This window comes from Girardinichthys multiradiatus, chromosome 1 (genome assembly GCF_021462225.1).
Source record: "Girardinichthys multiradiatus isolate DD_20200921_A chromosome 1, DD_fGirMul_XY1, whole genome shotgun sequence".
Classification (NCBI taxonomy): domain Eukaryota; kingdom Metazoa; phylum Chordata; class Actinopteri; order Cyprinodontiformes; family Goodeidae; genus Girardinichthys; species Girardinichthys multiradiatus.
In genome coordinates this window covers 16,939,507-16,964,303 of record NC_061794.1, presented here as the reverse complement: position 1 = coordinate 16,964,303, position 24,797 = coordinate 16,939,507, and the positions used below count along the sequence as shown (strand labels likewise).

At 40.7% G+C, this 24,797-nt stretch overlaps 1 protein-coding gene and 1 long non-coding RNA gene across 3 annotated transcripts in view; both read right to left on the bottom strand.

Moving 5' to 3' along the window:
• Positions 1–24,797, bottom strand: part of prkar2aa (protein kinase, cAMP-dependent, regulatory, type II, alpha A) — a 66,690-nt gene that overhangs the window by 32,454 nt on the left and 9,439 nt on the right. The gene's annotated exons all lie outside the window — the stretch shown is intronic.
• On the bottom strand, positions 4,623–5,553 carry LOC124871638. Its single transcript, XR_007039057.1, has 2 exons — positions 5,447–5,553; positions 4,623–4,884 (listed from the first exon to the last, which is right to left on the bottom strand). It is a non-coding gene; the product is annotated as an uncharacterized LOC124871638 (long non-coding RNA).

Sequence of the window (24,797 nt, the reverse complement as noted above, 5' to 3'; positions counted from 1 at the left end):
TATCAGATAAAAAATTAAAAAAAGAACACAATAGAGGGAGCTCAGCTTTAAACCAAAAACCTCCCTCTGTAATTATAAAAAACTGCTCCTTTCCAGAATCACTATTTAACTTTTTTATAACCATCCAGTACTAAAAAGTACATAATGTCCCTGAAGAGGGACAGTAAAGTCTAGCTCTAAAACGCAAAGTATGTCCTGTTCCAGTGGGGTAATGATGTTTTTAAAAGATTACATTCCTTGTCTCAATACTTTGAGTTCAAGCCTTTTACACTCAAAATAAAATCAAATAAAACAATATCACTCCAACTGGACATACATGGTGGAAAGGATGGCTAGCTTTTTCTCCATCCTCAAGCTGTTTTTTTGTTCTGTCTGAATCTATGGGCATGAGGGCTAGACTATAGATAGTGTTCCTGATGGCAATCTTTTGTGTCATTCTAGGTAAAATATGTAGTGAATGCAGACATCAGGTCTGCTGACGCGTGTCTTCAGGCTGCAGTGCGTCAAACCACAGTCAAATTATGAGTGTCAAACAACATGCCAATTATTGCCTCTTGCAAATTGAGGCTTTGCCACAAGGTCTGAGCGCGCACTGGAAGTACTGAATATTTACCAGTAACGGATGTCAAAATGAATGTGTTTACAGTAAGTTTTGTGGTGACTACGGGAATTTGTTTGCATGCTATGTAGGGCTGTATAATCCGAGAGTCAGCTGAGAAGATAAGGTAGGGTTAACAAATAATGCGGAGTGATGTGGGCTTTAATATGTCCCGGTTTAAATCCTAAAAACAGCGCAGTTAAAAGAGCCTCAAGCAAAGCACTGGAATTGCTTAGGCTGTTTCAGGACAACTGCATATCAAGAGTTATTTAAAATTCAAATCAATTCAATTCAGTTTTATTTATATAGCGCCAATTCACAACACATGTTGTCTCAAGGCACTTCACAACAGTCAGGTACATACATTCCAATTAATCCTAACAATTGAACAGTGCAGTCAGAGTTAGCTTTTTATTCAAATTGGATAAAAAGTTTTTCTATCTAAGGAAACCCAGCAGATTGCATCCAGTCAGTGACTTGCAGCATTCACTCCTCCTGGATGAGCATGTAGAGACAGTGGACAGTCACTGGTGTTGACTTTGCAGCAATCCCTCATACTGCGCATGCATGTAGCGACAGTGGAGAGGAAAAACTCCCTTTTAACAAGAAGAAACCTCCAGCAGAACCAGGCTCAGTGTGACCGGCCATCTGCCACGATCGACTGGAGGTTTGAGAGAACAGAGCAGAGACACAAAGAGAACAAAGAAGCACTGATCCAGAAGTACTTTCTATGGGAAGGAAAAGTAAATGTTAATGGATGTAGCTCCTTTAGTCGTTTCATCTAGAAAGAAAGAACAGATAAACTCTGAGCCAGTTTTCAAGGTTAGTCTGAAAGAGAGCACATATAATTAGTTACAGTAAAAGCTCAGTCAATTTCCATGTCTAGGAGAGAGAAAGGGTTAAACACTAAAAGACAGGGCTATGTGGATCATCGGTAGAGGGTGAGCATTAAGTTGTTGCCAGCAGAAGCTCGGACGATTCCCCTCTCCAGAAAGGTGTCACAGGTAGACACAGAGTCAGGCCAGGTGTAGCTTTTAGGAAGAGAATAGAGAGAATAAAGTTAAAAGCTGAAATAACAGCAAATAATGCAAAATTGGAGTAGTGTGAGAATGTAGCGAAGAGGGTGAAAATGGTCGTTATGTCCTCCAGCAGCCTAAGCCTATAGCAGCATAACTACACAGATAGTTTCAGTTCAGATTATTTAGTTAAACGGCGCTTATTTACAACATTGTCGTCTCAAGGAACCCCACAAAGGGTCCCACTGATGGTCATTGTTATATTAAAAACCACAAGGATTGGGATACCTCTCTCTGTCAGACTGATTATAACCATTGGAAAAGAGAAGGAGTCATACAGGTAGCAGAAATGGAGGGTGGGTTTGCACCTCAACCATAACTGAGCCGGTTTAGGCTAAACCTGACTCCCCCTTACTCCAACCAACAGGGAGGGAGGACGGCTCCCTCCCTGATAACCTAAGCCACTCTAACTATAAGCTTTATCAAAAAGGAAAGTTTTAAGCCTAGCCTTAAAAGTAGACAGGGTGTCTGCCTCACGGACTAAAGCTGGGAGCTGGTTCCACAGGAGAGGAGCCTGATAACTAAAGGATCTGCCTCCCATTCTACTTCTAGAGACTCTAGGAACCACCAGTAAACCTGCAGTCTGAGAACGAAGTGCTCTGTTAGGAACATATGGAACAATCAGATCTCCGATGTATGATGGAGCTAGATCATTAAGGGCTTTATATGTGAGGAGGAGAATTTTAAATTCTATTCTGGATTTAACAGGGAACCAATGAAGGGAAGCTAAAATAGGAGAAATATGATCTCTCTTTTTAATTTTCATCAAAACTCTTGCTGCAGCATTTTGAATCAGCTGAAGGCTTTTAACTGCATTTTGTGGACATCCTGATAGTAACGAATTACAATAGTCCAGCCTTGAAGTAACAAATGCATGGACTAGTTTTTCAGCGTCACTCCTAGATAGGATATTTCTAATTTTGGCAATGTTCCGGAGATGAAAGAAGGAAATCCTAGAAACCTGTTTAATATGGGATTCAACTGACATGTCCTGGTCAAAAATAAACACCAAAGTTTTTTACTTTATTATCGGAGGTCAATTTAATGCCATCCAGGCTAAGTGATTGACTAAGCAGTTTCTTTTTTAAAGACTCCGGTCCAAAGACGACAACTTCTGTCTTTTCTGAATTTAGAAGCAAAAAATTTAACGTCATCCAAGTTTTTATGTCTTCAAGACATGCTTGTAGTCTATCTAACTGGTTGGGCTCATCAGGATTTATGGATAAGTAAAGCTGAGTATCATCAGCATAACAGTGAAAATTTATCCCATGCTGCCTGATAATTTGACCTATTGGAAACATATATATAGTAAAGAGAATTGGCCCAAGTACTGAACCCTGTGGTATTCCACAATTAACCCTGGAGTTTAAAGATGATTTATCATTTACATGAACAAACTGGAATCTGTCAGACAGATAAGATTTAAACCAGCCTAGCGTTGTTCCCCTGATCCCTACAGCATATTCCAGCTTTTCTAAGAGAATATTATGGTCGACTGTATCAAATGCAGCACTGAGATCTAACAGAACCAGAACAGACACAAGTCCATTATCTGAGGCTGTAAGAATATCATTAGTGACTTTCAGCAGAGCTGTTTCAGTGCTATGATGAGCTCTGAAGCCTGACTGAAACTCTTCAAACAGGTCATTGCTGTGTAAATACTCACAAATTTTCTTTCAGGTGTGGAGTACTCGGTTAAATTAAACTCAAAGGTTATTAAGAAATGATCAGACAGGACAGGGTTATCAACTCTGGAATCAACAAAAAGGAATTATTTTTCAACAACGTTTTTGCTTGTGTTTATTTTAGCGCAGTAAAGGTGCAAGGTATTTATAAACCCAATGAGCAATTATGTAAAATTGTGATTAACAAAAATTTCTATAATTGAGCAGCCCTAGTATTTGCAAATATCAATAAACACTTTGAAATGTTTAACTCAAAAGGGTTTCAGTTTTATTACCAAAAGTTTTAAAAGTCAGATTTTTTGTCCAACTGTTAAAACATTTTTAACCTCTATATAAATGAACACAAACGTTTCTGCCTGTGCATTCATTTAAAAAGATCCATTCTGTCCTAACATTTATTAATATTTGATATTTGATGAGCAAAGAAATGGAAATATTTAGCCTTTTGAAACAGCTGCTTTTAGTACCAGTACTTTAATGATTCGTAATTATGTCGAGAAGCTGTATAACAATGTAAACAGATTCAGGTAAAGGGCTGGTCTCAACTTAATGTTCAAGAGAACCAGGTAAAGGAGCTGTAATAGGGTTGAAACGCTAAAATTAAAGAGCATTCAGCAATAATTCATTGTTGTTCTCATAATTGCATTTGCCATTTCATTCCGAGCTTCCCAAGATTCAGCTCCCTGCTAACCATAAGCATTTGTCATCATTGAACTCTATATGTATAATTCCTACTAAAACATATCCCGCTCTCCCTCCCTCCTCTCATATGTGAATAAATCTATTTTCCCAGCGTTTCAGCCCTCTCATCGCACACTCGCTGAAACTTAGGGCCTTAAAAGGAAGTAACTCTGGCTTGCTTATAGCCAGATCACAATGCTTTCCCTGCACTTCAACTCCTGGTGATGTCATCTAACCCTCTTTGAGCCTGACAGGCTCGTTCTAACTTTACATGTTTATTACTGATATATACAGTCAGGAGGGGTCATCGCTAAGATTAAAAGAAAAAAACAAATACAGCTAGTAAATTATGTAAGTTTGTTAGATTAAAAACTAAAGTTACACCCTGGTTACCAACACATACCAGTATATGGCTCCAACATATAGACTGCTACTTATAAAAAGGAGAAAAGGAGAAACTTTCATTTTTTTCAATTCTTACCCAGCTAAGATATTTTCACAAGACAAGGACGTCATTTTGTTTAAAGAACAGAACTTAAGGAAACATTTGGCTTTTGGCTAACAGACAAGCAAGCAGCCAACTACTTATCCCCATCATATCAACAGAGACTACTTTTTATTTATCTTTTTGTACTTCTTTTGTCACAATAAATCCTTTACAATAGTTCATGTCTACACATTCTTGGTACCACAGCTACCTCTTGGTTTGGCATCATGAACACATTTATTACCATCATTAGGAGAGTCTCTGATGAGGCGTTTTAGGGCACCAAGAGTAGATATTTATTTATGATTACCGTTCCTCTTCAAGGTCAAAGTCCGTGGGTGGCTCCACATCCTAAACCTTAAAGTACAAATAATCATTAGATGTCATCTTACTCAGTTTTAACCTATGCTTTCCTAGTAAGGATTATTAAACAAAACAAAATATTTTGACGTTTTAATAAACAATTGCTTATCTTCAGAACTAATTTTACAACAGTATCAACTATATGTGGGCTTAAAACATGTATTACGATACTATTAGGTATTTATTCCTTACAATATTCTATGGCAGTCTATTTTTGCACTAGATTCTAAGGCTGGACTGAATGTCACCAATAGTTTTTAAGGTTTGCAATCGTCATTGTGTATTTTTCTCATTGTCACAATAGATCAAAATTCTTATGAGATTTAAAAAATAAGAATCATGATCATTTGTAAGGCATTTGCCTGGTAGCAGCAATCAGTTATAATAAATGCAGAAACTACACTGTGGCTTCTTTCAAATAGAGTTTCCCAGCCTAAATTCCTCAGGGGGATATATGATGATTGTTCCTCATTCAGAAGTCTCTGCCTATAAAGATTCCCAAAAGTAGCTAATTTGTGGAGAAACTGTTAGGCACTGGTTTGTTAGTGATGACTACCTAATGTGTTGACGTCAAAGCTGATGCATGGTGTAATTTGAACTTGTGCTGCTGCTGAGAACCGTGCACAGTGCAGAGCTTTCCGTGTATAAGGGTTACCTTTGAAGAACGAAAAAAAAAAAGATCTAATTCTGTTGCAAAGATGAGCAAAGAAGTAAACACAGACACATAAGAGGGAAAAGAAACCAATAAATCAAATGAAAACGGGATGAAGCTACAAATCCTTTATGCAGTTTGCATATACATTTTAAAGGAGTAAACACTAAACAGAAAAACTGAATAAGGGGATCAACTGGCAGGGAAAGCTTGTGAAACAAAAAGAGAAAATTCAGCATTTGAAAAAAGGATGCAGAAACTGTCTTAGTAAAGCAACTCAAAACCAAGCAAATCACAACTTTAATAAATTTAATAAAACAAATCAGTGTGAAATTTGTTCAGACATCTGTCAACATGTTTAACATTAATGAAAACATGTACAGGTGAAAACAAGTAGAGATTATATACAAGACTATGCAAACTTACTGAAAATGAACATCCTGGGGTCACTCTTCTACTCCTCATCTGAACCATCATAAAGTGAAGCCACAGGCCAACATAGCTACTACCAGCAGCAATTGGCTGAAACTAGTTTCAAGGACAGCTGTCTCTATGGTGACCATGGCTGTGCCAGTTTAGAGCACTATGTTGACGACAGATTTACACAGCCTTTAACTAGGGTAAATCAGCCTTTTAGTTCCATAACTGGTTGCAGTGGTAGGATTTGAAACTCACTGCAACTACTGGCAAAGTGTTTTCTCTGCCGTCAACAAACCTACGACAGGCCAACTGGTTTTGGCAATAAAAAGAAAAGGTAAAAAAGATCCCAATGAGAAATACCGAGCACAAAAGGTAAGAAAACGTATGTTTGGCCGATATTTTTCTTTGCTCAACACTTCTAGGATTAAACTCAGGTGTGCTGTTCATGCCAGAGTGACCAGCACAAGTCTACTTACTGACTTGCAACATGCTGGTTGAGAAATTGGATGTCATCCCACAGCCATGTGTGACCAAGCTGGTGACCAGCATGAAGCATAGGTGCCAGGATGTTGTGGTTGTGTGTGGTTCTCCATGTACTGCTGCCAGTATTTCGTGTTTCTTCAAACGTCTATCGCCCAACCCAATAAAGGACACCAAACAAGAGATAATAGCAGAATGAGCCAGTTGGCACTGGGAGAAGGGATTTGACAAGTTTTTAATTAGCACAACCCACATATTAAACCGTGCTGCTCACCCCACAAATACATTTGCCTTACAAACAACATTTAAAAAGAAATATTAGGCTATGGCATTTATGGCAATCAACCAAACATAAATGTCCTTACTTTTTGTGCCACATTTATTTACAATATAATTTTTAATTCCTATATTAAAATCCAAAAACATATTATAAAGCTTTTTAGGCAGAGAAGAACACTAATGACTACCTTTCAACTTAGTTAAAAGGTTGTAATCAAAGGGCAGACAGTGAACACGGTGGTAGCTGCACGGTGGAAGAGTTGACATCAGAGCTGCATATCAAATTGCAATCTTCATTGTAGTATGAATGTATTTAATATCCCAAACGCAAAGGTATGCTTGGAGGCACGTTTTGGTGGACTACAACCTCTCAAAGCCATACATTTAATGCACATACCAATTTTATGTTTGTATCAGTCGGGTTGGACTCTCCCTAGTCATTATGCGCATTCCTTATGCAGATTTTAGTGTCTAAGATTCATTGTGGCATTGTGATAATGTATAAGGGAAAAGTCATTGCCATGTTGTAACATTGCCATGAATGGGCCATAATGAAGTCATTTTGAAGTTTACTTGAAAACCTTGTCAGATATAAACATCTCACTTCCTAAATCTTTCCTGTAAATAAACTTACTGCCAGCTAGTTACATTCAGACAGGTCTGCATTAAAGCTCCAGCTTTACTCTGAACAAGCAAGTTAAAAAATAAAATGCACACGCCACAGCTAGAATTACTGTTCTGGTATTTCATCAGAACTTGACCCTAATAACCAAAGAACAGTTGGTCACCAAGCATTTTAATGCCTGTGCTCAGCATTTAAATGCTCTGTCTGAAAGAGGTTTACAGTTTACACAAATATGGTGAAGTCTAAACTGAACAACATCTGGCTAACATTTAACTGCTGCTCTAGTTTCCCCATCAATTCAGTTTTTTTCTTCACATTCATGTTATATTGTCTTCTCTCCTCCTCTTCCATTTGTTAAATCTTTCTTACCCAGCCAAAGGCATTCAGCTAAACCGTTCTAATAACATCTCCCCTCTAAGCCATCTGGTCTAATGAGATTGGGGCTTTACACCGAGACAGACACATGCAAAGCAAGTAACAGGAGTGTGACATAGGTGGGTTGAGAGCCAACAGAGTAGGAGAGTGATGGATTTTATTAATTACCAGACAAAACACCCAGGAATGCAGGCCCTAACAGACATTATCACACGTCTTATCTGTGAGAGTATTAAGAAATAGACGTACAACGCAACAATGGAGGACAAATAACATGTGTTTACGTGACCCATTTTAGAGGGTTTCTTATAAAGAGGCTTGCTTATAAAGGCATTCATCAAGCATTTACCAAGATTGAAAATCTGTTCGCATTCTTCATGCAAACGCAGATGAACCCCAACCATAGGGGTTCTGGAGATTTCTTTATGGGAGCAAAGATTTGCTTGAATCTATTATCTAGGATAATATATCTACGAACATCTGTATACTTTAAAGATAAGTCTCTTTAGTACCTGCTTTACAATTACACACTGGGGAAGAGTTTTCATTATCTTATTCCAACTTGAGATTGCACTTTCGAGCATGCCGGTTTGGACAGAACTCAAGTAGTTCTGCTTTTTGCTAAGGCTCCCCTCATTTCATAAATGTCATCTCTCTCAGCTGTACCAGTAGGCATGTTTACAGGCACACAACTATTGAAATATTAAGACAACTCATTTCTTTCTAAATAAGAGACTGCCATGTGAACATTTTCTACTTACCTCAACTTAAATAAGGTCAAGTTTAGAATAAATATTCTAAAAAAATCTAAATGTATTCATGTTCAGTATTCTGATCCAAGTCAACTGAGGTCAAGAATGTTTTACTTTGTTATATTGGTGTTTGCACCATTCTTAAACACTCACAGCTCTTTTACAGTTCATGTCCTCAAACCCAGCTGAAATGGGGCCGAACAAAAGGAAAAATGCTTTGGGTGTAAGAGAGAACATATGACGCAGCTTGTTCCAAGGTTCCAAGATTCTTCATTTGAAAAATCTTTACCATACACCTCATGCAAACAATGTGTAATTCTTTTTAGGATCAATAGGTAGATTGCTGCCAATGTAAATTACAGAAATAAATATTTCTTCAATAACAGTGTAGTAGGAAACAATTAATTGATCATAGCAATATACAGGTCCTTCTCAAAATATTAGCATATTGTGATAAAGTTCATTATTTTCCATAATGTAATGATGAAAATTTAACATTCATATATTTTAGATTCATTGCACACTAACTGAAATATTTCAGGTCTTTTATTGTCTTAATACAGATGATTTTGGCATACAGCTCTTGAAAACCCAAAATTCCTATCTCACAAAATTAGCATATCATTAAAAGGGTCTCTAAACGAGCTATGAACCTAATCATCTGAATCAACGAGTTAACTCTAAACACCTGCAAAAGATTCCTGAGGCCTTTAAAACTCCCAGCCTGGTTCATCACTCAAAACCCCAATCATGGGTAAGACTGCCGACCTGACTGCTGTCCAGAAGGAAGCCCCAATATTGACACCCTCAAGCAAGAGGGTAAGACACAGAAAGAAATTTCTGAACGAATAGGCTGTTCCCAGAGTGCTGTATCAAGGCACCTCAGTGGGAAGTCTGTGGGAAGGAAAAAGTGTGGCAGAAAACGCTGCACAACGAGAAGAGGTGACCGGACCCCGAGGAAGATTGTGGAGAAGGGCCGATTCCAGACCTTGGGGGACCTGCGGAAGCAGTGCACTGAGTCTGGAGTAGAAACATCCAGAGCCACCGTGCACAGGCGTGTGCAGGAAATGGGCTACAGGTGCCGCATTCCCCAGGTCAAGACACTTTTGAACCAGAAACAGCGGCAGAATCGCCTGACCTGGGCTACAGAGAAGCAGCACTGGACTGTTGCTCAGTGGTCCAAAGTACTTTTTCGGATGAAAGCAAATTCTGCATGTCATTCGGAAATCAAGGTGCCAGAAGTCCAGTGTCAAGTACCCACAGTCAGTGATGGTCTGGGGTGCCGTGTCAGCTGCTGGTGTTGGTCCACTGTGTTTTATCAAGGGCAGGGTCAATGCAGCTAGCTATCAGGAGATTTTGGAGCACTTCTTGCTTCCATCTGCTGAAAAGCTTTATGGAGATGAAGATTTCATTTTTCAGCACGACCTGGCACCTGCTCACAGTGCCAAAACCACTGGTAAATGGTTTACTGACCATGGTATCACTGTGCTCAATTGGCCTGCCAACTCTCCTGACCTGAACCCCATAGAGAATCTGTGGGATATTGTGAAGAGAACGTTGAGAGACTCAAGACCCAACACTCTGAATGAGCTAAAGGCTGCTATCGAAGCATCCTGGGCCTCCATAAGATCTCAGCAGTGCCACAGGCTGATTGCCTCCATGCCACGCCGCATTGAAGCAGTCATTTCTGCCAAAGGATTCCCGACCAAGTATTGAGTGCATAACTGTACATGATTATTTGAAGGTTGACGTTTTTTGTATTAAAAACACTTTTCTTTTATTGATCGGATGAAATATGCTAATTTTGTGAGATAGGAATTTTGGGTTTTCATGAGCTGTATGCCACAATAATCCATATTAAGACAATAAAATACCTGAAATATTTCAGTTAGTGTGCAATGAATCTTAAATATATAAATGTTAAATTTTCATCATTACATTATGGAAAATAATTAACTTTATCACAATATGCTAATATTTTGAGAAGGACCTGTATCTCTTTTTTACCAGAAGTGTAAGTAAAACTCCTGACATTCAATTCAATTTAATTCAAAAATACTTTATTAATCCCAAAGGGAAATTAAAGGTTGTTATAGCTCATATTATGAAGGTTTCCTCAAAGAGCCGTTGTACCCGGAGCTCTCTCACCAGAGAAGAACTCATGAACATCAGGGCTACTACACCAGAGGAGTTATTTCCAACTTTTCTACCTACTGCTCTGGAATATTTGGACATTCTGGTCAAAGGTGCGCTCACCTTTGTTCACGCGGTGAAACGCCGGAAGAGAGGGAAACGGGCTGGGGTGCTGGTACGTCTTCGCCAGCGTGGACTACGAACACCGTTACCTGGAATATTTCTCTCTAACGTGCGCTCACTTCCCAACAAAATGGAGGAACTACAACTGTTGTTGGGGAAAAACAGGGACTTTTATTCATCGGCAGTTTTGTGCTTCACGGAGACGTGGCTGTGTGGATTAATACCGGACTCTGCGCTGCAGCTGGCAGGATTCCAGCTCTACAGAGCGGACAGAGACACGGAACTCTCCGGCAAAGCGAAAGGTGGAGGAATCTGTTTTTACCTCAACAGTGGTTGGTGCAACGACGTGACAGTGATTCAGCAGCACTGTTCTCCAGACCTGGAATCCTTCATCATAAACTGTAAGCCTTTCTATTCCCCCCGTGAGTTCGCTTCGTTCATCCTGGTCGGTGTTTACATCCCACCGCAAGCTAACGTGCAGGTCGCACAGCGCATGCTCGCCGACCAGATACTGAGTGTGGAGCGGACCAACCCGGACTCCTTAGTAATCGTCGCTGGTGACTTTAACAAAGGTAATCTGACCCACGAACTCCCCAAATATAGACAGTTTATAAAATGTCCGACCAGAGAGGACAACATTCTGGATCACTGTTACACCACCATCAGAGACGCTTATCACGCCGTCCCACGTGCTGCACTGGGCCAATCCGACCACATCATGGTCCACCTGATTCCTGCATACAGGCAGAAACTTAAGCTCTGCAAACCTGTTGTGAGGACGACAAGGAAGTGGAGCAGTGAGGCTGTGGAGAATCTCCAGGCGTGTTTAGGCTGTACAGACTGGGATGTGTTCAGGACTACTACCAACAGTCTGGACGAGTACACAGAGGCTGTGACTTCCTACATCAGCTTCTGTGAGGACAGCTGTGTACCATCATGCACCAGGGTGAGTTACAACAATGACAAACCCTGGTTCACAGCTAAACTCAGAAGGTTAAGACTGGATAAGGAAGAGGCCTTCAGGAGTGGGGACAAAGACATATACAGAGAGGCCAAGTACAAGTTTGGCAAGGCAGTGAAAGAGGCCAAACGACTGTACTCTGAGAAGCTCCAAAACCAGTTCTCAGCCAACGACTCTGCGTCTGTCTGGAAAGGGCTCAAGCAAATCACCAACTACAAGCCGAAAGCCCCCCACTCCATCAACGACCAACGCCTCGCCAACGACCTGAACGAGTTCTACTGCCGCTTTGAAAGACAAAGGGACAGTCCTGCAACCATCTCCCACGACGCCCCCCAACAGCTGCAGCCACAATCCACCACCCCCACCTCCCCAACCTCAAGAGGGGCCTTGGCACCTCCAACCCCCACCCTGAAGTTCCCCCCCACCAGCCCCCTACCCACGCCGAGGACGGCTCTTTCCATCCAGGAGAGGGACGTCAACAAACTCTTCAGGAGACAGAACCCCCGGAAAGCTGCTGGTCCGGATTCTGTCTCACCAGCCAGCCTGAAGCACTGCGCTGATCAGCTGTCTCCAGTCTTCACAGACATTTTTAACACCTCACTGGAGACATGTCATGTGCCAGCCTGCTTCAAGTCCTCCACCATCGTCCCTGTTCCCAAGAAGCCAAGGACCACAGGGCTTAATGACTTCAGACCCGTCGCCCTGACCTCTGTGGTGATGAAGTCCTTTGAGCGCCTTGTGCTCTCACACCTAAAAGACATCACCGACTCCCTCCTTGACCCCCTGCAGTTTGCCTACAGAGCCAACAGGTCTGTAGATGATGCAGTCAACCTAGCCCTTCACTTCATCCTCCGGCACCTGGACTCCACAGGAACCTATGCCAGGATCCTGTTTGTGGATTTCAGCTCTGCCTTCAACACCATCGTCCCAGTTCTGCTACAGGAGAAGCTCTCCCAGCTGAGTGTGCCCGACTCCACCTGCAGGTGGATCACTGACTTCCTGTCTGACAGGAAGCAGCGCGTGAGGCTGGGGAAGCACGTCTCTGACTCCCTGACCATCAGCACCGGTTCCCCCCAAGGCTGTGTTCTTTCTCCTCTGCTCTTCTCCCTGTACACCAACAGCTGCACCTCCAGTCACCAGTCTGTCAAGCTTCTGAAGTTTGCGGACGACACCACCCTGATCGGACTCATCTCTGATGGTGACGAGTCCGCATACAGATGGGAGGTGGACCATCTGTTGGACTGGTGCAGCCAGAACAGCCTTGAGCTCAACGCTCTAAAGACAGTGGAGATGGTTGTGAACTTCAGGCAGAACCCAGCCCCACCTGCCCCCATCACCCTCTGTGACTCCACAATTGACACTGTGGAATCTTTCCGCTTCCTGGGAACCATCATCTCCCAGGATCTCAAGTGGGAGCCAAACATCAGCTCCCTCATCAAGAAAGCCCAGCAGAGGATGTTCTTCCTGCGGCAGCTGAAGAAATTCAACCTGCCAAAGACTATGATGGTGCACTTCTACACAGCCATCATTGAGTCCATCCTCACCTCCTCCATCACCATCTGGTACGCCGCTGCTACAGCCAAGGATAAGGGCAGGCTGCAGCGTGTCATTCAGTCTGCTGAGAAGGTGATTGGCTGCAGTCTACTGTCGCTCCAGGAACTGTACACCTCCAGGACCCTGAAGCGGGCAGGGAAGATTCTGGCTGATCCCTCCCACCCCGGTCACAGACTCTTTGAGACTCTCCCCTCTGGCAGGAGGCTGCGGTCCATCCGGACCAAAACCTCACGCCACAAGAACAGTTTTTTCCCATCTGCCACCAGCCTGGTTAACAAAGCCCGGAAACCACACTGACACTCTCCCTTTCCCCCACACCCCCCCTTTTTTTGCTGACAGGACACCTGTAACTTGTAACTCTATGCGTTACATTAACGCTCAGCTTGGACTCCTGCTTTACTTGCACTGCTTTACTTGCACAATGATCACCTGCACTGTTGTATTGCTCTTGCATCTTATACTGCTCTATATTTACTCTCACTCACTTAAAACTGTGCACTTATATTTATATTATATTGTAGATATGTTTGTACTGTTTAATTTGTACTGTATTGCACCGACTACGCCAAAACAAATTCCTTGTATGTCCAAAAACGTACTTGGCAATAAAGCTTTTCTGATTCTGATTCTGATTGTAGATGCTGATGGCTGTGGGCAGGAAGGATCTCCTGTAGCGCTCCGTCTTACAGCACATCTGAAGAAGCCTCTGACTGAAGACACTCTGTTGCTGTAGGACAGTCTCATGAAGAGGATGCTCAGGGTTTTCCATAATGTTTTTCATTTTATGAAGAATCCGTCTTTCCACAATGATCTCCAGAGGTTCTAGAGGAGTCCCCAGAACAGAACCAGCCTTCTTTATCAGCTTGTTGAGCTTTTTTAAGTCCCTGGCTCTGATGCTGCTTCCCCAGCAGATGTTGGCAGAAGAGATCACACTTTCCACAACAGACTTATAGAAGATATACAGCATCTTGCTGCAAACACCAAAGGACGTAAGCTTCCTCAAGAAGTACAGTCTGCTCTGTCCCTTCTTGTAGATGGCTTCATAGTTGCATCTCCACTCTAGTCTGTTGTCCAGGTGAACACCGAGGTATTTATACTCCTCCACCACCTCCACTTCTTCTCCCATGATAGAAATTGTTTTTGACTTATTCCTGTTTCTCTTAAAATCTACAATCATCTCCTTTGTTTTAGTCACGTTCAAGATGAGATGATTGTTTCCACACCATGCCACAAAGCGGTCCACCACCTTCCTGTACTCAGCTTCTTGTCCATCTCTGATCCACCCCTCGACTGCAGAATCATCCGAGTATTTCTGCAGATGACAGGAGTCTGTCTTGTACTGGAAGTCTGAGGTGTACAGAGTGTCTTTGAGTAAAGTGTGGTACAGAAATAATGTTTTCCTTTATAGTAACAATCAAGACTGAACGAATATGTTGTTTTGTTTATTCCCAGTGTAATATCGTGACATTCATTATTTCATTTGTAAATTAATATATAAAGTTTGTAAATGGCAGTCCTTAAATCCCTGTATCCATGTTTGAGACTCATTTTGAAATAAGAGTGGACGCAACTCTTGATTTGTTTGCTTTATAGCTTTCTGTTGGTGCTAAACCGAAAGGAGTATTCCAGTGTTTGAGTAATCTTGTATTTGTGCATCATAGTTCAAAGAGTGGTCAAAGCTGTACCTAATCCCACAACTTACATTTTCTTTAAATAAAACTGGTTGACATTTCTGAAGCCTTAATTTTATTTCTGGATAGACAGAATTTTCCCTCCATTTTTAGCATTAGATTGCATGTTTTGCCCACTGTTGGTTCAATGAGCGCCTATAAAATAATTTATTTCAAAAATTTGAACCAATGCAGTTGGTATGCGCTTTAGCACTAAAATTGCATAACAGTTTGATAAAGAATGTTTTTCTTTGTTTTGTTTTTATTTAAGAGCAGCATTTGTGTTTTTGTAGTTTGGACTTCAGTGACATGAAGTCACAGCCATACAATCTTTTACCAAAATATATTACAATCAATTTTTAAATAGCTTTTAAATCACCAATTTTATGGTCCTGTGGGGGCTACTCCTGGCATCTCAGGGGGGGGGGGGGTGCTCTAGCCACAATCGCCGCTGTAGTGTAGGCACAGGCGGAACGGACAGGGGGCAGGTTGGGGAGCTGGAGTGGAGGTGAACCTGAATTTGATTGGTAATCGATCGGTTTGATTTTTTTTTTGCAACTCTTTGACTGTCTCTGTGATTGGTATAAAACCAAACTGTTGTCACAAGAAGTAGGCCGACCTTTGTCTTGTTGGTCCAACACTGACGTAATGCCTACTAAGAAGACCAGAATCGTGCACAGGTCTGGCCATTTGAATGTAGTAAAAACAAAGCAAGTTTTACTGTTTACCGTTCAGAGGGATGGCTTGTTGGAAAAAGAGGAAGCATGCCCACTCCAAACTAGAGTAATGGATAGTGTAAACTCACTCCCTAAACGCAGGTCATCTACCATTTCCTCATTTTTCTGTAACGCCACCAAAGATGTTTGAGAACAAGATGAGGAAGTAGCAAAGTTCAAATTATGTCTATCACTAAATACAAGTATGCCACCACGTACCACAATCTCACATGCCTCTGTATCTGATTTATTCATTTTTATTCTATTTATTCATTTTTCTCATGGTTGATTTAGTCTTAGTGGAAATGTTATTTTAGTTACTTAGAATTATCTCAGCCTTCGTACTTTATTTAGACATTGTTAAAAAAAAAACAAAAGACAAAAAGACATTACAGATACTTATTTGTTTAAAAATAAATAAACTGAGCAGTTTTCATCTTCCCAAGTTGACACACAATGTCTTACAGCATGGCAAGTATGTCTGTAAAAGAGTCTTTTTAACCCCCTTTAGATTAAAAAGGCAAAAACATTGTTTGGAGGCATTTTGCCAATAAGGCAGTCAGACTGACCAAAAACCGAAGGATGTAGATTAGCGCTTCTCCAAACTGCTACTAGAAGTGGTTAGAAGTCTGTTAGCGTACAAAGTTGGTGAAGCATCATAAAGATTTTTAAAGCAATTTAAACATTAAAAAAAATTTTTTTTGTCAACATCCACAGAAAATAAGACTTTTTAAAGCAAAACTTGGCTTTAAAAAGACAGACTTATTTCAACAAGCTATGACTTCTAGCTTTAAGTTACTTTTAAACAACTTCCTAGTTGGCTTGAAGAACTGAAATACTGAAAAAAGCTAGGGTTTTGTATCACACTGTGTATAGAAAAACTGATTTGCTTCAGTCTACACAATACTAAATTCAATTTATCTAAAGCTTTGATTTTATTAGTACAAAACATTTGAGAGATTTTACTGTTTTTCAAAAGGGAAAGAAAATATGATTAGTTTAATCTGTCCAAGTATTTCCCACTTAGTGCCATCAGTCTGCCAGTAGTAGTGGTCTCTAAACTAGCCAGCATAAGATTTGCCCACAGATTACTGCATGCTAATCAGGTCATTTGTTGCAAAGCATTGCAGTGAAACCAGGCACATGCATACAAACACATGTAAATGGTCCAACTGTACATACAGCAATGGTGCTTTTCAGCGCAAAAGGGCTCCCTCAAAGTTTTCAATCCGTTTTTATTGTGTGTGCACAGTCCATAGAAGACAATGCCTACAACATGCAAGATCACCACAGTGGTCTTTAAGTTTGTAAATCGATCTCAAACAACTATTTTAAAAAAATGTATAAAAGCTGAATCAACAAAATAGAACAGTGCTAGAAATGTAGCAGATATTACAACAAGAAAAAAAAATCTGCAAAGGTTTTTCAACCACATCAAAGGTAATTTTATGACATTCATGATGATTCAGAGGGAGGTGTATGAGACAAACAAAGAAGCCTGAAGAGTCAAAGGACACAAATGTAAAAAAAAAAAAAAAAACCTATCAGTTAAGGTCAAAGTGCTAGACGATGCATGACGTCAATGAAGGGCTCAAATGGTGCACAGTTTAGAAATCTGAAGATAACTGTGGCGGTTTCTTTAAGCATAGGAATGAACTTTGGTTTTGGTTGATTGTGCAGAAATCAGCATGTCAGCTATAGTTGGACATTGTCATCTTAAGTCATCTTCCCACATGCTACTGATCAAAATATATGCATGAAAACGGGTTTACTCGCTTTAATGTACTTTTCAGGTTTTACACAGGTAAACTGAATGGGCTGTATAACAGGTTATCTGCACCTAAAGGGAATGTTAACATCCAGGAAATGATCTCTTAATCAAACTCAGTTTTGTAGCTTAACTTGGCTCATAGAAAATAAAAGAATCAAGACTAAAACTATGAATATGTAGGTGCCCTGGTTTAAAAATGCATTTCCTCAAATAACATTAATCAAAACCTGCAAGGATGATTGAAAGAAAAAGCATACCTGTCAATAATGCAACAGTTTTGCTCTATTCAACATTTTATTTTATAGGATAAATCCATCTGTCACAATTTTACCATTATCTCCAGGTAATGGATTTCTGCACTGCTTTGGGCTGGTTCGGTCTGTTGTGTAGATGAACAAGTTATAAATGCAGATCTTTCACACTAAGCCCTAGGTAAGAACGTGAATCTAATTACATTTAATACAATGCATGCAATCCTAAATTCAAGTAAATAAAACCACAGCCTTGATTAACCATATTCAAAACAAAAATGCTTATGTTCAATATCAAGTCTTGGTTGAATTCACGGATCCACACTCATCTGCCTATTTGCTGAAGTGTTTACCAGTAAGAGAAGGTCTGCTGTCAAAAATAAACACCAACCATCTGGCAAGTTTTGCATATACTGATGGAAGCGGGCAGTTGTGGTGAAAAGGAAACACTTGGCTGGCTTGTAGGGATATTATGAGCCCTCTGCTTTCCAAATACCAGTGTTTATACACAAAACAACGTACCTGAGTAACAACTTGAAAATACTGACTGACACTTTTCAGAAATAATTTCTTTTAAGCAAATTATATGGATTGACTGAACCAAATCTAAACCCTCTTTATTATGTTGGTTAACATTTTCCAATAATCTGAAATAAAACTGCCCTTTTACACAAATGTTTTCATATCCAGGTAATGGACCCGTCTACACTGCTTCCTCATGCTCTGCAAACAATGCAGAAGCTTTTCTAATAGACTGGGAGCCTCTCCGCATCCTCATTGACATTTTTCACAAAGCCAAAGCTTCATTCCAGCTGTCTTTCTAATAAAAAAACATTTGATTCATTTCTGATATCATCCCTGGGACTCACTGTCCTCCATCCATCTTATTATAAACAGCCACAGTCCTTTCAGTCACAAAGGTGGCCATTCATTCGGTTTGTTCTGATGTGCATGCACTGCTGAACTGATACTGCACAGACGAGCTCAAAGAAAAGGTTTTAACATATTAGGAAGATGGAAACATGGTGCATGCACTCCGGTTTTCTTAAGTAAGACGACTTTAGGTAACAAGATATTTATAAACACTCTGTTGTGAGCCAATTTCAGTTATTCTTAAATTCCCTTTGTTTAATAAGGCGTTATGAGTCCAGCCAAACATGCGCCTGCAGATGTGAAAAAAAAAAAAAAAAAAAACTGTCTGCATATATACAGGTCCTTCTCAAAAAATTAGCATATTGTGATAAAGTTTATTATTTTCCATAATGTCATGATAAAAATTTAACATTCATATATTTTAGATTCATTTCACACTAACTGAAATATGTCAGGTCTTTTATTGTCTTAATACGGATGATTTTGGCATACAGCTCATGAAAACCCAAAATTCCTATCTCACAAAATTAGCATATTTCATCCGACCAATAAAAGAAAAGTGTTTTTAATACAAAAAACGTCAACCTTCAAATAATCATGTACAGTTATGCACTCAATACTTGGTCGGGAATCCTTTTGCAGAAATGACTGCTTCAATGCGGCGTGGCATGGAGGCAATCAGCCTGTGGCACTGCTGAGGTCTTATGGAGGCCCAGGATGCTTCGATAGCGGCCTTTAGCTCATCCAGAGTGTTGGGTCTTGAGTCTCTCAACGTTCTCTTCACAATATCCCACAGATTCTCTATGGGGTTCAGGTCAGGAGAGTTGGCAGGCCAATTGAGCACAGTGATACCATGGTCAGTAAACCATTTACCAGTGGTTTTGGCACTGTGAGCAGGTGCCAGGTCGTGCTGAAAAACGAAATCTTCATCTCCATAAAGCTTTTCAGCAGATGGAAGCATGAAGTGCTCCAAAATCTCCTGATAGCTAGCTGCATTGACCCTGCCCTTGATAAAACACAGTGGACCAACACCAGCAGCTGACACGGCACCCCAGACCATCACTGACTGTGGGTACTTGACACTGGACTTCTGGCATTTTGGCATTTCCTTCTCCCCAGTCTTCCTCCAGACTCTGGCACCTTGATTTCCGAATGACATGCAGAATTTGCTTTCATCCGAAAAAAGTACTTTGGACCACTGAGCAACAGTCCAGTGCTGCTTCTCTGTAGCCCAGGTCAGGCGCTTCTGCCGCTGTTTCTGGTTCAAAAGTGGCTTGACCTGGGGAATGCGGCACCTGTAGCCCATTTCCTGCACACGCCTGTGCACGGTGGCTCTGGATGTTTCTACTCCAGACTCAGTCCACTGCTTCCGCAGGTCCCCCAAGGTCTGGAATCGGCCCTTCTCCACAATCTTCCTCAGGGTCCGGTCACCTCTTCTCGTTGTGCAGCGTTTTCTGACACACGTTTTCCTTCCCACAGACTTCCCACTGAGGTGCCTTGATACAGCACTCTGGGAACAGCCTATTCGTTCAGAAATGTCTTTCTGTGTCTTACCCTCTTGCTTGAGGGTGTCAATAGTGGCCTTCTGGACAGCAGTCAGGTCGGCAGTCTTACCCATGATTGGGGTTTTGAGTGATGAACCAGGCTGGGAGTTTTAAAGGCCTCAGGAATCTTTTGCAGGTGTTTAGATTTAACTCGTTGATTCAGATGATTACGTTCATAGCTCGTTTAGAGACCCTTTTAATGATATGCTAATTTTGTGAGATAGGAATTTTGGGTTTTCATGAGCTGTATGCCAAAATCATCCGTATTAAGACAATAAAAGACCTGAAATATTTCAGTTAGTGTGCAATGAATCTAAAATATATGAATGTTAAATTTTAATCATGACATTATGGAAAATAATGAACTTTATCACAATATGCTAATATTTTGAGAAGTACCTGTATTACCACAGAGATGGAGGGGTGTGGTCTAAAGAAAACTTTAAACTGCTACAAATCATGCAATAATGAAATCGGTTGCAAATAAAACATATTTCTTAGTCTTCTTTCTTATTTTTGTGATCAAGATGTCCAAGTCACTCTGTGACGTTTAGCGTCTCAATCACTAAAACCTGCGTCAGATGTGGGCACCAGGAGCAGTGAATGTCCAACCAACTGACAGCATTAAAGCTGAAACCTAATGGCTGATTAAACCTAGCATCCAGGCCATACTGTTGGCCGTCCTGCCACACGCCTGTAATTTGTTTATTTTTTGAAATCACAGCCTAAACAAATCTGGGTTTTAACCAAAAGTCTGTGTGTTCGTCATGTTTTACAACGACACAGAGTAAAGAGCAGTGAAACTATGACTCTATTGGCTGCAGCTCCTCTGTATGTCTGGAGAAAGGGTTGCCAAAGAGGAAAGCAAAGCTGATTAGTGTGCTTGCTCAAAGCAAAGCCCTACCATTATGAAGCGGGAGAGGGAAGTTTTTCTGAGCTTCATTCACAGTCAACGAACTGGAACCGCATTAAAATATATTACAAGCCGCAAGCTAATATTAGCCAGCCAGCGATGTTTAAAAGAAGCTTTATTAGGAAGAGAAACTAAACAAACATCAAGACTGAAATGATAGAGAACATGCAAAGACAAAATTACCCTGCAGCTAAGGTAAATCATAAATAGAAATTGCTGGGAAATAATTATGTACACATACAATGAGGTAACAAGACTGCAGATTTTTCAGCAAATTCTCTGGCAAAATGAAAAAAAAAAAACAAATGTAAAAATATATACATGCAAGATTAATTCAGTAAAATCTGGTTCATCATTGGGAGACTTTGGATTTCTGACAACTTACTAAACAGTTTGATCACAGAGAAATTCAGCATCACAGTCAAAACACCTCATTTGATTTGTGTCACAGTCTGAACACATTTTCCAAAAATAGAATCAAATTCAGACATATTCTTCCAAATTAGATAACTGCCCAAATAAATGTACCTTTGTTTCTCTGTGGTTCTCACATAAAATCAGTATCACATCTCTGAAGGTGCTGATTAGTTGGATGAACCCTTCAACAGTTAAACTCAATAGGACCATCATTACTGTGGATTTTAACAGTCATGTTGATCGTTCTGCTAGGGACCACCATTATGGGGTCTTCACTTCTCTCAGCATGTCTCCAATCCTACTCAAACTGCAGGCCACACTTGGACCTGGTCTTTACTTACGGACTCACTCTTAATAACGTGGACAGAAAGATATTTTTAGTGACCACAGGGGGATCTCTTTTAAAGTTTCTTGCAACTTAAAAACTTTTTCGCAGGTTTTCTAATTCTGTAGCTGCACAGTTTTCTTCTATTTTTACTTTTAGAACTAAATCTGATGTGGAGCTTATCGTAAACTCTTTTTAATAAACACTGCCTTGCTGTTGCTAATAGTGTCGCTCCTTACAAAGCCCGTTGTGGTCCCGTTTTTTTTGTTTTCTTTTCCTTTATTCACCATGGTCAAACAAACACGTGAACGTGGAAACTCGTCGGAAAGAAGACCGGCTGTGGAAGAGTCCGGGTCAGGTTGTCCACCGTAAATATTTTATAGAACTTCTGGATTCTTATAATAAGGCGGTTAATGATGCTTGGTCACCATACTCTAGAAATTTAATGAATCAGAATAAAATTAATTCCAAAGTTATATTTAATACTATTAAGAACATTGTATGTGCTCCAACGCAGCATGCTTTGTTAGCCTCAGATAATGACTGTAATAGGTATCTTAGTTTTGATAAAGGGGATGGATCTGAGATCATGTTTTGAGCCTCAGTGTTTTTGAACCATTTACTTCTTTTGTTCCAAGTACATTAAATGACCTGACCCCTTTAACTTGAACAATGAAACATCTACTTATTCATTTGAAGTATTACCCCCACCCCACACCACCCTTCTTTATTTGCTTAGTGTCCAGCCTGCATCATTCCTTCAGTTTGGTCAATAATTAACAACTCCCTGAGGCAAGGTTCCATCTTTTTTCAAAATGGCTGAAGTGACTCTTGTCCTAGAGAAATCTAATCTTGATGCTGGCTCCAATTTGTAACTTTAGTCCTATTTGATACTGTTGACCACACAATTTTGTTAATTAGGCTAAAGGTTCTGGCAGGTTTTTTTTTGGCTCTGCATTGGACTGGTTTTCTTCTCATCTATCTGATAGGACGTTCTGCTTTAAGACAAACAGGTTCTTCTCGGACCCTTCTCTTCTAACTTGTGGGGTTCCACAATGGTCACTTCTGGGTTTCATTATTATTTCTTTTTACATTCTTCCATTAGCTGACATTATTCGATCTTTTTCTGATATCTCCCCATCACATATATGCAAATTAGATCCAAATGTGTGGATCTTGTAAACCGCACAAGCTGGGTCGGCTCTCCACCCTCGTCTAATGTTCATCTCGGATCAGTGACTGGCTCTGCAGCGATTTTCTAGTTTTAGAGACCAGTAAGAAAGAGACCTTGATAATGGCTCCTAGAAATCTAGGAATTACATTCAACTGCTCATTAGGCCTTAACAAACACATCATATCTATTTGTCGTTCCTGTTTCTTCCATTTAAAAAACATTTCTAAAATACAAGACATGGTCTCCTGAGCAGATCTAGAGAGCATTATTCATCCATTTGTGTCATTGCGCTCTTTTTACCGGTCTGGACAGACCATCAATTTTACGCTTGCAGGCTATTCAGAACACAGCAGCCACACTTCCTATTAAATCTAGTAAACAGACTCGTATCACCCCACTCCTATACAGGTCCTTCTCAAAATATTAGCATATTGTGATAAAGTTCATTATTTTCCATAATGTCATGATAAAAATTTAACATTCATATATTTTAGATTCATTGCACACTAACTGAAATATTTCAGGTCTTTTATTGTCTTAATACGGATGATTTTGGCATACAGCTCATGAAAACCCAAAATTCCTATCTCACAAAATTAGCATATTTCATCCGACCAATAAAAGAAAAGTGTTTTTAATACAAAAAACGTCAACCTTCAAATAATCATGTACAGTTATGCACTCAATACTTGGTCGGGAATCCTTTGGCAGAAATGACTGCTTCAATGCGGCGTGGCATGGAGGCAATCAGCCTGTGGCACTGCTGAGGTCTTATGGAGGCCCAGGATGCTTCGATAGCGGCCTTTAGCTCATCCAGAGTGTTGGGTCTTGAGTCTCTCAACGTTCTCTTCACAATATCCCACAGATTATCTATGGGGTTCAGGTCAGGAGAGTTGGCAGGCCAATTGAGCACAGTGATACCATGGTCAGTAAACCATTTACCAGTGGTTTTGGCACTGTGAGCAGGTGCCAGGTCTTGCTGAAAAATGAAATCTTCATCTCCATAAAGCTTTTCAGCAGATGGAAGCATGAAGTGCTCCAAAATCTCCTGATAGCTAGCTGCATTGACCCTGCCCTTGATAAAACACAGTGGACCAACACCAGCAGCTGACACGGCACCCCAGACCATCACTGACTGTGGGTACTTGACACTGGACTTCTGGCATTTTGGCATTTCCTTCTCCCCAGTCTTCCTCCAGACTCTGACACCTTGACTTCCGAATGACATGCAGAATTTGCTTTCATCCGAAAAAAGTACATTGGACCACTGAGCAACAGTCCATTGCTGCTTCTCTGTAGCCCAGGTCAGGCGCTTCTGCCGCTGTTTCTGGTTCAAAAGTGGCTTGACCTGGGGAATGCGGCACCTGTAGCCCATTTCCTGCACACGCCTGTGCACGGTGGCTCTGGATGTTTCTACTCCAGACTCAGTCCACTGCTTCCGCAGGTCCCCCAAGGTCTGGAATCGGCCCTTCTCCACAATCTTCCTCAGGGTCCGGTCACCTCTTCTTGTTGTGCAGCATTTTCTGCCACACTTTTTCCTTCCCACAGACTTCCCACTGAGGTGCCTTGATACAGCACTCTGGGAACAGCCTATTCGTTCAGAAATTTCTTTCTGTGTCTTACCCTCTTGCTTGAGGGTGTCAATAGTGGCCTTCTGGACAGCAGTCGGGTCGGCAGTCTTACCCATGATTGGGGTTTTGAGTGATGAACCAGGCTGGGAGTTTTAAAGGCCTCAGGAATCTTTTGCAGGTGTTTAGAGTTAACTCGTTGATTCAGATGATTAGGTTCATAGCTCGTTTAGAGACCCTTTTAATGATATGCTAATTTTGTGAGATAGGAATTTTGGGTTTTCATGAGCTGTATGCCAAAATCATCTGTATTAAGACAATAAAAGACCTG